The sequence below is a fragment of the Penaeus monodon genome, unplaced genomic scaffold, assembly GCF_015228065.2.
Source record: "Penaeus monodon isolate SGIC_2016 unplaced genomic scaffold, NSTDA_Pmon_1 PmonScaffold_127, whole genome shotgun sequence".
NCBI lineage: Eukaryota > Metazoa > Arthropoda > Malacostraca > Decapoda > Penaeidae > Penaeus > Penaeus monodon.
The window spans coordinates 44,984-60,882 of NW_023641600.1; positions in this window are offsets into that span (position 1 = coordinate 44,984).

The following is a 15,899-nucleotide window of genomic DNA, read 5'->3' on the forward strand; positions in this document are numbered from 1 at the left end:
CATGTGTACAGCCTTTCAGGCCACCTAGCTTGAGTATGGAGAAAATATGTAACTATTTCATATCCTCTGATATCTTAGAAGATATACTTATATTATATCCTAAATTTGGAATGTAGCATCACATGACTGCATATCAACTGTAGCAATACCTTCCACGCCAAGCTGTTTCGCCGGCGTGGCAGATGAGTAGATAAACGACTGTAATTGTTCCTTTCTGTAATTGATATAGATATTATCATAATAATGTTAAGCCTAAAATTGAAATGTAATACCATTATATTTTTAACCATGCATCAAATGTACCACAGCTTGCCACGCCTGTGCAGTTAGCCAGGGTGGTAAATAAAGGACTAACTAAAAAACTGTGACTCGTCCTCAGTTGTAAGCCTAGTAACACCAAAGCAGGACGTCATCAGGATTCCTCCGTTTCTGGGAGATTTTTATGGGGATTTAAAACCCCCCCACTTGGGTTTTCCTTATACCTAGAGTGTGCGTGGTGTGTGTGGGTGTACATACACCAAATTGTGTCGGATAGTATGGTCAGGGAATCTAGAAAAAACAGTGCTTAGTAAAAATTACGAATACTGAGTGTGGTGTTAAGGTAACAGGGTGCTGTACCAACGACCGTTGGCGAGACCCGGTGAATGTATGTGTGACAGCACTTGACCTGGCGCTCGCCCCCTCCCCGCGCCCGCCGCGGGGAAATTTAATCACCCAAGAAGTGGAGGGGACAACCCCCCCCCCCTCCCCCTACCATGGATGTGGGGGGGGACGTCCGTGCCCCCCCAGTGCCAACTCCCACCCCCTCCCTAGGGAAAGAATTGATTCCACTGAACATAGGGATATAAACGATGTGGTTCGACTGCGACTCTGATGCGACAAAAAGGGTTTCCAAACGTTGACCAAAAAAGGTGAAAGTAAAAACCATCCCGAATGACACCAGCAACCTGCCGAGAAAGCAACGGGACGACCCCAAAAGCGCGAACCCACCGCCCCCCCGGGAGAGGTTACTTGACTAGCCCCCCCGGAGGACACGATTTTCCGTTGATAAATAAGGTGATGAGGGGGGGGTTAGCCAGCTGCCGCCCTCCAAGAGGAAGGCCCGCTGGGACAGGGGCAGGGGAAATGGATACCCTCGCGCTAGCTATGACATGGGAAAAAAAAAAAATATGTGGCCCTGAGGGTTAATGGCACTTTTGGGGGGATCTCCTGCGAAAAAAGACGATTATCACCCCAAAAGGAAAAAATATGGGGAATCCCGGTACCCAGGTTTCCAAGGAGGCTGCCGCTGGGGAAAAGCACTGCTTTTGGGGGGTTTTTAAACCCCGGGGGGTTTTATAAGGCATACACCCCTTTGAACAGGATCATCTTTGTATGGAGCGGTGAACAGCCGCACCTAAAAAGTCCCAATTTTTTGGGAAGAACATAACCCGAGACCCATTCGACTTGGTTAAAGGGGGTTTTGTGGTTTTTAAAGTGTCAGGGTTCACCCCGTACCAAATATTGCAGGAAAAAAACAGGGTGCTGTTCTGTGCAAAAGCTCCATTTTAAAAAGGACTGCCCTGCAAGAAACAACAAGAAGGGAAAACGCAAGAGACACCGTCCCATTGAAGAGGGGCTTTGGGTGGGGCGAGCGGAAGGTTGATGGCCTGGCACCGAACTGCCCCCACAAACTCCCACGAGCACCTGCCTGCCGTACCCCGACCACGGAGTGGGGGAATCCCCCGCCCACCCACACACCCCCCACCCGGGGCCCACGGATGCACAACCCAAGGAATTTCCCCGAATGCCAGGGGGTTTCCCCCATCCAGGAAACAGACCACAGGAAAACCAGTGGTGAAAAAGCTGGATACGGCCGGGGAAAATAAGAAGATCAGGCAAAGTTTGCTAAAAAAAAAGCATCAGGCAAGAAATTGCTGAACTGAAAAAAAATGATAAGGAAAAAAAAAGGATCAGAGACGGGAAATGGGTTTTAATGTTTAGTGGTGTTAGTGATTTTAAAAAATACGAATGAGTCTCTGATATTATTTTTACGCATGAGGGCCATTGAAAACAGTGACACAGTGACTGTAAAAAATGACACTGACAAAGATGCGAAGGAAACGGACGAACTGTGAGACACCCCCCAGAAAATGAGTCAGTATAGATTATAAGTATAAATTAAATAGTGGAAAGCGCGCATACAGAAAAAATAATCAAGATGCAACACAGATACGTAATGCAGTACAAGAAAATGCGACAAAAGGGTTTTCATAAAAACACAAATTTGACCAATCAATAATATAGGGTGTGATGGGGGACAAGAAAACAATTACTTTTTTTTCATGGAATATACTGGTGTAACCCCTAGAATTTAAGAATGCTTACTATTTCATAACAATAATGTTGCTTATCTTTTTACAAGAGCCCTTTACATCACCACAAAATAAAAAACCCCCCCTAGAATTAGAGGTACCACTCCTATACAACACAGGAAGAAGGCCTATTGACTTATGTCAGTGACCCATAGCATAAGTTGGTGCAGAAGTTGAGACAATAAAAGTGCAATATCGATTTACATATTTGAACACCCCGGTTTTTTTCTCTGTACAATGTATATGCAAGGTGAGAAAGTTTCAGACGATTCATGCCCAACTTTTGAATCACGGCACAATATGTGGGAATTTTTAAGTAGAATATAATTAGGAGATAGCAATGCAATGAATATGGCGAAGGTTTTCCCAATTTTGCGAACAAAAAATCTATTACCATTATGAACAGACAGGCAAACAGGGTGGCGGGGGCAGGCTAGATTATTAAAAGAAGGGATCTTTTGCATGGAAAAATCAAATTGCTTGCAACAGAGTAATCAGGCCATCCGCAAAAAGTAACAGAAAACTGTTGAAATACCCATATAGGGGTTAAAATTTTTATTTCCCCTTACCTTTAGCACCACTTTAAAAATTTACGTATTATGCTGGGATAATGATTCACATAACAAAGGTTGATAGATTTTTCCCCTGACATGACAAACAGTGGGTACTGATTACTCAACCTTGGGGTTTTCCAAAAAAAACCTTTTAAAAAACAACAACTCACAACCCCTCCAAACAACCGAGGGGTCGGGACCTCCCTTATTAAAGGGGAAAAAAGTGAATTTAGGAGCTTTTTGATACTACAAGCAGGACAATCTTTCTCAGTTTCTTAGGGTAGCAAAAACCTATGGGAATTTAAAAACCTTTTCAAAAAACACTTTGAACAGTTCCTACACCCAAAATCGGAGGTCTGGAAAAAATTTAATTGCTTTTAGGCAAACCAATTAACACCCCGCAGTTCCATAGCCCTTTTATGCTGAGAGGGGGGGTTTTTAGTCAATGGGTGGAGCGTCCAAATTGAGCTCATTCCCAAAATTTCAGGAACACCTTTGTCGGTCTAAAATTTCATGTAAATTTTCCATTGAGATTGGATGTTTGATCCGACCCCTGATTTGCAGAATCAGAGTGGGAATTGGACAATGCACTGATCAAAGGGAAAAAGGGCCCCCCACGTGAGGATGGAATTACCTATATGTCCTCCGCCCCTTTTAGCTCAGGGACCTGGTAACCCTTTTGCACCTATACAGGTTAAGTTTGACAAGGTATTCGCCTGGCCCCTGGACACGCATTAATCATCCATACCCAAACCAAAAAACGATAAATACCCACAATTTTTTTAACCTCATGGTTTCAAAGTTATAGAAAGGAAATTTTTTAAACAGACTAGGTACAGGTTACAAGGATATTATTCACAGACTGTACCGATTTCCTATCGGGGCATGCACACACCCAATCTTTTCAGTATTTTCAAAATCTAATCCCCGGAACACACTGTTTTTTTTTGACCTTAAGTCAGCTTTTGACAATGCAAACGTGAATTTATCCTAGAACAATTAGTAAGCTTTTGGGATCCCGGGTAAGATAGAGTTAGATTTTTAATGTACTTTGAACAGATCTGAAGTTCCTGTTAGGGGTGAAGTTCCTCCACAGGGAGGAGTTCTCATCCCAATGCTGTTCAATGCCCTCATGCACAAACTTGGGGATGGTGAATCCATTATATGCTAAGCTGATGCCCTATGCGTCAGAGCATCATCACAAGAGAGGATGCAAAAAAATTCTCGAAAAACTCCCCCAAAGGCTCATGAGTGTGGATTAGTTATCTCCACTGAGAAAACAATGGCTCTCAACCCATATATCATACCCTTACCCACTTTTTGCATAGGTGACCAGGGAGCTTTACATGTGTTATAAGTATAAATATCTGGGGGTGAGCGTAATGATGCAGCCCTGATCCTTTCTCAAAGAAGAGACTCTGAGAGAGATTGAAACAGTTGAAAGTTCTTGACGGAAGAGAACATGACATCAATGTTAAGCTCACTAGACTGTATTACTTGGCTTTCATAAAGTCAGTTGTAGACTACCAGCACTGCACTTGTTGCAGTGAAAGGAAATCAAAAATAAATAGCTGGAGGTAGTGCAAAATGAAGCTATGATGATTATCCTAGGCGCCCGAGAACAGCAAGGATAGTGAACATGAGATCAGGATTAAGTTCACCATCCATTTCTGATATAATAATATTTATTTCCACCATGTATGGGGTCAAAGCTCTGAGGGAACCATCGTATCTCTCAGATTTTCCAAACAACTGCAACATAAAATCACGCAAGTAGACGTGACTAATCACTCACACGCGCACCCTCTGATACAAAAACTCACCATGAACATTACAAAACTCAATGTTCCATTAGTAAAAACCAAAAGGTCGATCATTCCATCATGGAAGAATTCAACATTGATTGTGCACCTTACATCTGTTACCACAAAAAAACCAGTATACATAACTGCGTGTTAAAACAAATTGCATTTAGCAACGGTAAAGGAACACAAAATCTATGGGCGATGATGTATATTAGTATTATGCTGACAGATCTGTACAGTCTGGAATCAAAGCTGGTTGTGCTTGTGCTGTATACAAAAATGACTTACTACAACATCAAGTTAATATGAGAATACTAATTGGGCCAGCACTACATAAACGGAGCGGGGGTATACTCCTCGCAACGGAATACATTTTCGGGGCTTTGGAGTAGTTTTCTGTGACTTTCAAAGTGTTTTTCGGTCCCAAAATTCTTTCAAAGTAGGTAGCGATGAGGATATTGTGAGTTGCATTAAGCGTAACGTAAGTTATGCAACACAGCGCAATTTCAACATTAAATTTGTATGGATACCATCTCTGTTGGCATACGCAACCCACGATCACGTAGCAAATTGGCGAAAGAAGCCTGCAGCAAAGATCCTGTGAACATAAATCTTAAGATCCCTCTTGCTAGGGTTGCACATATATTGAAAAGTTCTCAAAAGGGAAAAACTAGTAGATCTGATTAACACTCAAAGGCCTGAAAGTTGTACCATAAGGCACTACGATCAGCATAGAGATAGAAAGCCTTCATATGGATGGCACCGAAGTCAAACCAGTGTGACGTGGTTATTGCCAGAATACGTTTAGGTTACAGAATGTACTGGCAATCCCACGGTGCAAGAAGTGTAGATGAATCTAGATGTAGCCCTGTGTAACGAAGAAAAGCGAACGCTTGAGCACTATATCTCGGAATGTCACGTGATACAGCCTTTCAGACCACCTAACATGAGGTATAAAGAATATTCATTTCATCTGATACTTGGAAGATAACTTGTACTATACCCTAAATTACTATGTAATAACTACCGTAAACAAATAAGTTTTTATGTAAACACAGTTAGCAAAAGCATATGAAAGTAATTTTTTTTGTATAATGTATGATTTCTATTTCTATACCATGTACAATTTCAGTAGTTACAGACACTGTACTATGCAGATATATTTTAAAACTGTAATAATGATTGCCCACGCCCGAGCAGATAGCCAGGGTGGTAAATAAACTTTCTGAACTTAACTTTTAAAGACAATGCAATAACATGTTAAAGTATAGTTTTAAAATGTAAAACGATATTTACTCACTCCTAAGTACCCCATGCTTCTATCGGTACGTTATCTGGACCTACAGCTTGTCTGCCCCATCTTTTTCGTGTCTTTCACACACACACACACCACAAAACACACACACACACACACACACACCCCACACACACACACCCCACACCCACACACACACACACACACACACACACACACCCACACACAAAACACACACGCACACACTTTATTACTACGGGGGTCCAGGGGGTACCCCTGCTAGGGAAAATATAGAACGTTAGAGTATAAATCCCACAGGGTTAAAGTTCGGTTATTGGTTAGGACGGAATGTACGTTTACCACGGGGATCTGGATTTGTGAGATCCCATAGTTTTTTTTTTATCGAACCGGTGGGTTTGGTTCCCGTAGAGTTAAGTAAAGTAAGAAAGTTTATTTATCACCTGGCTATCATCTCAGGCGTGGGCAATCATTTTACAGTTTCATACATATCTGACATAGTACAGTAGTCTGTGACTACTAAAATTTGTACATGGTAAAATATAAATATAAATCATACGTTATACAAAAAAAAAATTACTTTGATATGCTTTTGCTATGTGTGTCATTAAACTTGTTATTTGTTTACGATGTTATTACATAGTAAATTTAGGATGTAGTACGAGTATATCTTCCAAGGGTATCAAATGAAATGAAATATTTACATAGTTCTTTATCCCTCATTTAGGTAATCAAAAAGGGTTTGTATCACATGACATTCCGAGCTCAAGCGTTCATTTGTTTTCTTCGTTACACAATCTACATTAGATTAAATCTGCACTTTATGCACTGTGTAGTTGCCATTTGCATTCTGTAACCTAAACGTATTCTGGCAATAACCACTCACATGTCGGGTTTTGGGACTTGGGTGCCCCATAGGAAGGCTTGCTATCTCTATACTGATCATGGCCTTTGATTGTTCGCCAGATCTACTAGTTCTTCCTTATGAAAACTTTTCAGTATATGTGCAACCCTAGCAAGAGGCATCCCCAAGATATATGTGCACATATCTTTGCGGGGCAGGTTTCCCTTTTGCCAATTTGTCTATGTGATCGTGCTTGCGTTTGCAACATGAGATGGTATCCATACAAACTGAATGTTGAAACCTGCGCTGGGGTTGCATAAGTTAAGTTACGCTTAATGCCAACTCACAATTTCCTCACGCCACCTGCTTTGAAAAAAGAGCACTTTGAGAGTCACTGAAAACTACTCCAGAGCCCCGAGACATTAAGAATTCCGTTGCGAGGAGTTATCCCTTTTTTTTTGTTGGTACCCTGTCAGATCTGACATATTGGCTATCACAGCATGATACTTAATTGTTTTTCATGTTGTGATGATATTGGAGTGAGTACGTGGTAGGGTCCCCAGTTTCTTCCATGGAGAATGCCAGTGACTTGCCCACCAGTGGCTAGGTAGGCAATCTAAGGAAACAACGCGCCGGCTGGTGACTCGAACCCTCGAGCTCAGATTCCCGTTGGAGTCCGATCCCTCTAACCAATCGGCCACCGCGGCCTCTGCCAGTTTCCATTTGTGAGTGCTGGCAAAATTTTGTATTCTCATATTAACTTGATGTTGTAGTAAATCATTTTTGTATACAGCACAAGCACAACCAGCTTTGTATCCAGACTGTACAGATTTGTCAGTGTAATACTCATATACATCATCGCCCAAAGATCTGTGTGTTCCTTAACCGTTGCAAAGGGCAATTTTTTTAAACACTCAGTTATGTACCGTTTTTTTGTGGTAGACATGTAAGGTGTACAATCAATGAGTTATGTATGTTGGAGAGTTTGTGTATCAGAGGACGCGGATTTGTGTGATTAGTCAGTCTACTTGCGTGATTTTATGTTGCAGTTGTTTTTGGAAATCTGAGAGTACGAGGGTTCCCTCAGAGCTTTGATCCCAAATTTGGTGGAAATAAATATTATTCTATCAGAAATGGATGGTAAGTTTAGTTCTGATCTCATGTTCACTATCCTTGCTGTTCTCGGGGCGCCGAGGATAATCCCCATAGCTTCATTTTGCACTACCTCCAAGCTATTTATTTTTGATTCCTTACACTGCAACAAGTGCAGTGCATGGTAGTCTACAACTGACTTTTATGAAAGCCAATTAAAACGTCTAGTGAGCTTAACATTGATGCCCATTTTTCTCTTCCGTCAAGAACTTTCCAACGGTTTCAATCTCTCTCAGTCTCTTTTTTTAAAGAGAAAGGATCAGGTCTGCATCATTTATTTTTATCCCGAGATATTATACTTATGACACATGTAAAATCCTGGTCACCTATGCAAAAAGTGGGTAGGGTATGAACATGGGTTGAGAGCCTTGTTTCTCAGCGGAGATGACTAATCCACACTCATGAGCCTTTGTTGTGAGTTTGTTGAGAATTATTTGCATCCTCTCTTGTGTTGATGCTCTGACACATATGTCATCAGCATAGCATATAATGGATTCACCACCCCCAAGTGGGATATCGGGCCACCAGCTTGTGCATGAGGACATTGAACAGCATAGGGCTGAGAACTCCTCCCTGTGGCATCCCAAAATTTCCCAAAGATTGTGATGGGGAAACTTCTCACTCCCCTGAACAAGAAAACTTGCAGATCTGTTCGAAAGATACATTCACATCCAGCTCAATATCTTACCCAGGATGCCAAAGCTTACTAATTGTTCTAGGAAAACTTCTCTGTTTGCAATGTCAAGAAAAATAGTGTGCTTCCCTGGATTAGAGTTTGAAAAGTACTGAAAAGCATTGGTGTGTGCTATTTCCCGATAGGAATCCGTACAGTCTGTGAGATAATTTACCTTGTAACCTGTACCTGAGTCTGTTCAAAATTATCCTTTCTAGAACTTTGCATACACATGAGGTTAGTGAAATTGGTCGGTATTTATCAGTGTTTGATTTCGGGATAGGGATGATTAGACTGCATGTCCAGGGCCCCGGCAGAATACCTTGTGACAAAAATTAACCTTATAGGTGCCAAAAGGGGATTACCAGGTACCTGAGCATAAGGCGGAGGGCACTATAGGTAATTCATCCTCACGTGGGTGGACACTTTTTCCTTTGATCAGTGCATTGTTCAGTTCCCACTCAGTGATCTCAGCAAAGTCTTAGTGGTCAGTATCAGAACATCCAAACTCGATGGCAAATTTGCGTGCAATTTCAGATTGACTAAAGGGGCTCCTGAATATTTGTGGGAAGTGAGCTCATTTGGACGTTCCAGCCCCTTGACTAAGGAGCATATTGCTTGTGCAAGAGGACATGGAACTGCGGGGTGTTAGTTTGTTTGCCTGAAAAACGATTAACTTTTTCCAGACCTCCGACATTGAGGTGTTATTGTTATGCTTTGTAGGAACTGTTCAAAGGTTCATTTCTGAAATGAGTTTTTAATTCCCGTAGGTTTTTGTTAGTCTTAAGAAATTCAATAAGGTTGTCACGAGTATTATCCTGCTTGTAGATATCATAAAGCTCCTGAACTCGCTTTTGTTCCCATAATAATGTAGGGTCACCGACCCACTTAGGTTGTTTGGAGCATTGTGAGTTACTGTTTTGAAGGTTTTCTTTGGACAGACCCAAGTGTTTGTAGTAATCAGTGGGCCACTGTTGTCATGTCCAGGAAAATTTATCAACACTTTTTACTGTGTAATCATTGTACCAGTCAGATACGTGATTTAAAGTGATACTCAAGGTAAGGGGGGATAGAAATTTTGACCCTATTTGTTTTTGTAGACTGAGTATTATCAACAGCGTATCTCGTTACTATTGCAAAGTGGTCACTGATTAGCTCTGTTGCAAGCATGCTTCTGACGTTTCCATGCACAAGATCCCCTTTCCCATTACTAATCCCAGCCTGCCCCCCGCCACGTGAGTTTGCCGTCTGTATCATATACGTCATAGATCTGTTGTTCACAAAATTTTCGGAAATCTTCGCCATTTTCATTGCAAATTTACTATCTCCAAAAGTATGATGTCTAGCATTAAAATCTCCCATGCATATTTTGGGCCCTGATTCTGAAAGTTGGGCAGTGAATCATCTGAAACTTCTACACCTTGCGTATACATTGTACAGGGAGAAAAACCTAGAGGCTGTTCGAATATGTAAATGCTGATACTGCACATTATTGTCATTAGATTTCTGCACCAACTTATGCGGTATGGTGTCACTGACATAAGTCAATAGGCCTGTCATTCCTGTGTTCGTATAGGAGTGGTAGCCTTTAATTCTTAGGGGCAGTTTTATTTTAGTGGTGATGTGAAGGGCTCTTGTAAACAGATAACGTCAACATTATTGTTATGAATATAGTAAAGCAAGTCATTAATTCTACGGTTGACACGACGTATATTCCATGAAAGAAAAGTAATTGTTTTCTTGTCCCCCATCACACCCTATTATTATCTGATTGGTCAAATTTGTGTTTGATGAAACCCTTTAGTCTGCATATTTCTTTGTACTGCATTACGTAATGTGTTGCATCTTCTTTATTTATCTGTTTGCGCGCTTTCCGCGTATTGATACTATACGCATAATCCGTACTGATAGCATTTTCTGAGTGATGTCCCACAGATCGGGCCCTTTCCTTCGCATCTTCGTCAGCGTCATATTTACGGTCACTGTCGTCACTGTTTTCAGGGTGGCCCATCGTGCGTAATAATAATTTCAGAGACCTCATTCGTATTTTCAACATCACCAACATCACTAACATCATCAGAACGCACGTGCGTAATAATATTATCAGAGACCTCATTCGTATTTTCAACATCACTAAACACCACTAACATCATCAGAACGCACATTTCCCTGTCTAACCGATCACTTTTGTTCTCCATTATCATTTTTTCAATTCAGCAATCCCTTGCCTGATGCCTTTTTTTCATTTCAGCAATCTCTTGCCTGATGCTTATCTCCTCGGCCGTATCCATGTCTTTTTCACCAATGGTTTCTCCTGTGGCACTGTTTCCTAGGATGGGGAATCCCCCTGGCAGGGTTTAGGAATTCCTGTGGGGGTTTGGGGACGTCACGCGGCCCTGGGTGGGTGTGTGTGGGCTGGGCTGGGCATCACCCCTCCGTGGTCGATGGGTTAGGGTCGGGGGCTGGTGGGGGGGGGGCTCGTGGCGGTTTGTGGGGGGGAGTTTACGGTGCCAGGCCGTCATACCTTCCGCTCTGCACCTGACGCACCTCTTCACGATGGGGGCGGCGGGCCTCGTTGTCGTCCTTTTCCGTCGTTTCTTGCAGGGCAGTCCTTTGCCTGGTGAGCTCCTGCACAGACAGCACACGCTGTTTCCTTCCGCCAATATTTAGCTACGTGGCCATAACCTTGAACACTTGTAGCAGACTAACAACCCCTGAGCACCACGGTCGAATGGAGCTCGGCTCTATGTATCTTCCAAAGAATTTGGTACTCTTTAGGTGGCGGGCTGTTTACCGCTCCATACAATGATGAGCCTGTTCAAGGGCTGTCCGTCCTTATAGATCCTCCGGGCTTTAAAACACCCGGAGGATGCCCGTGCTTCCTCAGCGGCCGGCCTCCTTCGGAAACCGGTAACCAGGTTTTTCCCCGTATTTTTTCTTTTTAGGGTGAAGTCGTCTTTGTTCTGCAGAGAGATCCCCCCCAAAAGTGGCCATTAACCATCAGGGCCACATTTTGTTGTTGTTCTCGTCGTACATAGACGTTGCGCGGGATTTTCCATCTCCCCTGCACCATGTCTAGCGGGCCTTCCTCTTGGAGGGGCGGCAGCTGGCTGACCTCCCTCATCCACCCTTTTTTTATCAACGGAAGTCGTGTCCTCCGGAAAGGCCAGTCTAATGTACCTCTCCCGGGGGGCGATGGTTCGCCTTTTGGGTCGTCCCGTTTGCTTTTTCCGGTCAGGTTTTCTGGTGTCATTTGGCATGGGTTTTTACTTTCTTCCTTCTGGTCTGAACGAGATGGAATCCCTCGTATCAGCATCAGGGTCGGCAGTCGAATCCACATCGTTCATATCCTATGTTCGGTGGAATCAATCCCTCCCCTAGAGTGGGGGGTTGAGGGGGTGGTAGTTGGCACTTGGCACTGGGAGTCATCGAGCACGTCCCCACCCTCATCCATGGTAGGACAGTGAAGGGGTGGTTGTGCTGTCCGCTTCTTAGGTGATTAATTCCCCGCAGTCGGGCGAGGGGGGTGCGAGCGCCAGGTCAAGTGCTGTCACACATACATTCACCAGGTCTCGCCAACGGTCGTTGGTACAGCACCCTGTTACCTTAGCACCACACTCAGTATTCGTAATTATGGTCCCTGACCATAATATCAGACACAATTTGGTGTATGTACACACACACACACACCACGCACACTCTGGGTATAGGACAACCCAATTGAGGGGGTTTATCCCCGTAAAATCGTCCAGAACACAAGAGGAATCCTGATGATGTCCTGCTTTGGTGTTACTAGGCTTACAACTGTTAAAAAATATTCATCTCTGAAATTAGTTTTAATTCCCATAGGTTTTTGTTAGCCTTAAAAACTAAATAAGGTTGTCACGGGTATTGTCTTGTAGATATCAGAAAGCTCCTGAACTCACTTTTGTTCCCTTAATAATGTAGGGTGACCGACCCACTTAGGTTGTTTGGAGCGTTGTGAGTTGTTGTTCTTGAAGGTTTTCTTTGGACAGACCAAGGGGTTGTAGTAAACAGTGACCACTTTCGTCATATTCATATAAAATTTTCAATACACGTTACTGTGTAATTGTTTTTTACCAATCATATATCATGATTTAAAGTGGGGCTGAAGGTAAGGAGGAATAAAATTTAAGCTGATTTGATTTTGTAGACAGTATTATCATTATTATTGCAAATTGGTCACTGATTAGCTCTGTTGCAAGCATGCTTCTGACGTTTCCATGCACAAAATCCCTTCCTATTACATAATCTAGCCTGCCCCCCGCCACGTGAGTTTGCCTGTCTGTCTCATATATGGTAAATAGATTTTAATCACAAAATGTCGGAACTCTTCGCCATTTTCATTGCATAGACTATCTCCTAATGTATAATGTCTAGCATTAAAATCTCCCATGCATATTGTGCCGTGATTCTGAAAGTTGGGCTATGAATCAGTCTGAAACTTTCTACACCTTGCGTATACATTGTACAGGGAGAAAAACCTAGAGGCTGTTCGAATATGTAAATGCTGATATTGCACATTATTGTCATCAGACTTCTGCACCAACTTATGCGGTATGGTGTCACTGACATAAGTCAATAGACCTGTCATTCCTGTGTTCTAATACTAGGGGCAGTTTTTATTTTATTGGCTGATGTGAATGGCTCTTGTAAACAGATAACATCAACATTATTGTTATTGTTATAGAAAAAAAAGTCATTAATTCTACAGTTGACACCACGTATGTTCCATGAAAGAATAGTAATTATTTTCTTGTCCCCCATCGCACCCTATGATTAGCTGATTGGTCAGATTTGTGTTTGATGAAACCCTTTAGTCTGCATATTTCTTGTACAACATTGAATATCTGTGTTTCATCTTGTTTATTTACACTGAGTCTGCAAGCTTTCCACATATTGATATTATACGTACCTGATATAATTTTCTAAGTGATGTCCCACAGTTCGTCCGTTTCCTGCCATCTTCGTCGGCGTCATTTTCACTGTCACTGTCGTCACCGTCTTCATATGATCCGTTGATGATATCGTGCGTAATAATAATATCAGAGACCTCATCCTTAATTTCAACATCACTAACATCATTAGAAAGCACATTTTCCCTGTCTATACGATCACTTTTGTTTTCCATTATCATATTTTTTCGTTTCAGCAAGCTCTTGCCTGATGCTCCTTATTTCCTCGGCTATTTCCTTCATTTTTTCACCATTGGTTTCTCCTATGGCACTGTTTCCTGGGATGGGGAATCCCCCTGACAGTTGTGGGAATTCCTGTGGGTTGGTGACGTAACACGGCACTGGGTGGGGTGTGGCTGGGCTGGGCATCGCCACTTCGCGGTCGATAGGTACGGTCGGGGCAGGGGGATGGGGTCCGAGTAGTGGTTTGTGGGGGCAGTTAGGGTGGCAGGCCTCAGACCTTCCGCTCCGCACCTAACGCACCTCTTCACGATGGTGACGGTGTCTCGTTGTCGAAAATCCTTCCGTTGTTTCTTGCAAGGCAGTCCTTTTGTCTGGAAGGCTTCTGCACAGACAGCAGACGCCGTTTCTTTCCTGCAATATTTAGCTACTTGGCCGTAACCCTGGCACTTGTAGCAGACCACAACCGCTGAGCACCACGGTCGAATGGAGCTCGGCTGTATGCATCTTCCAAAGAATTGGTACTCTTTAGGTGGCGGCTGTTCTCCGCTCCATACAATCTAGGGGTTGTCTGTCCTTATAAATCCTCGAGTTTTAAACACTCGCGGTAGATGTAGTGCTTCCTCAGCGGAAAGCCCCCTTTCGGAAACCTGGAAACCAGGTATTCCCCGTGTTTTTTCCTTTTGGACTGATAGTTTTTCTTTGTTCTAATGTCCCCACCCTTCCCCAGGGCCCTGTCCGCTTCAGGTGATTAATTCCCTGCGGTCGGGCGGTGGGAGGCTGCGAGCGCCAGGTCAGTGCGTCACAATACATCACCAGGGCTCGCCAACGGTCTTTTGTACAGCCCCTTTTTATTTTGGCACCAACCGTTTTTTTTTTTTTTACTAAACACCACCAGCCCTCTGGGTTTAGGACCACCCACTTGGGGGGGTTTATCCCCGTAAAAACGTCCAAGAACACAAAAGGAATCCTGAGCGTCCTTTTTGGGTTACTGGGAACGGGACTGCGAGGACGTTGAGAGTTTCATTATCCATTTTAAGCGTTTTTTTTCTTGTTTTACCCTTACTCTATTCTTCTGATTTAATCTGTTTTCCCCCACAATTTTCCTGATTTACTTCATCCCCCTCCCCTCCCATGGGGACTTAAATTAAATCATTGTTGACAGGTGAGGCGAGGGAAAATGATCATCGTTCGTTCTCACAAGAGAAAAAATCTATGATTAAATATTGTCAGGGAAGCCCCGATTTCATGTGGAAAACCCGATATTTTTTTTTTGGAAAAACTATTGCACGCCAGTGGTCTTTGTCTCTTGCAAAAACATGTTTTAACATAAAAAGGATACCTGGGCATGTGTTAAACATAAGGGACCTGGGTAAACGGGACGCAACTGGCTGGAGGAGGAGCGGAGGAACAAGCCAGGGAGGGGCTTTGGGGTGCTGCTCCTGTGAAGACCCTCGTGTGGCCCTGGTGCCTGTAAATTTTGTGTTGCCCTGTTAAAGCTGTTTTGTGCAGTGTGCAGATGGTTTCCCCCCCTGTTTGTGCCTATAGAAAAGTGTACGGGTAAAAAACATGTGAAATAAAGGAAAGACTTCTTTTTGTTTTTTTCGTCCCCCTCCTCGCCCTTGGCTTTTTTCCCCTCCGGGTGTTCTGGACGCTGTGGTCCCGGGTGCCTCTTGGAGCTTTTTCATGTTCCGACCCTGGGGTAGCACACCCGTCTGCCTGCCGCCTTGTGTTGGTGGCCAGGTAAAAATGGTCAGAGGGGGATTTGTAAAATTTTGATCAGTGAGAGTGCCGATTTTCATTCGTCCAAAGATGGCGGCCCCATGAAAGGAGGCTTGACGGGGGGGCAGGCACGAGTGGGTGAAGCCGACCAGGGGGCCCCCTGATCATGCCATGCGGCCGGTATGAGGGGGGAAAATGGCACAAAGGGCAGAAGAGCAGGCACGGGGCACGTGAGCAAGCGCACCATTCGTCGGATGCAGGCAAGGAAGACAAGGAACATTCTGCCAACTTTTGGGGTGCTACAGAGAAATCTTGCATCTTGAAGATGGAATCGCAGTACACCGACAAGGCCTGAACGCGTGAAGA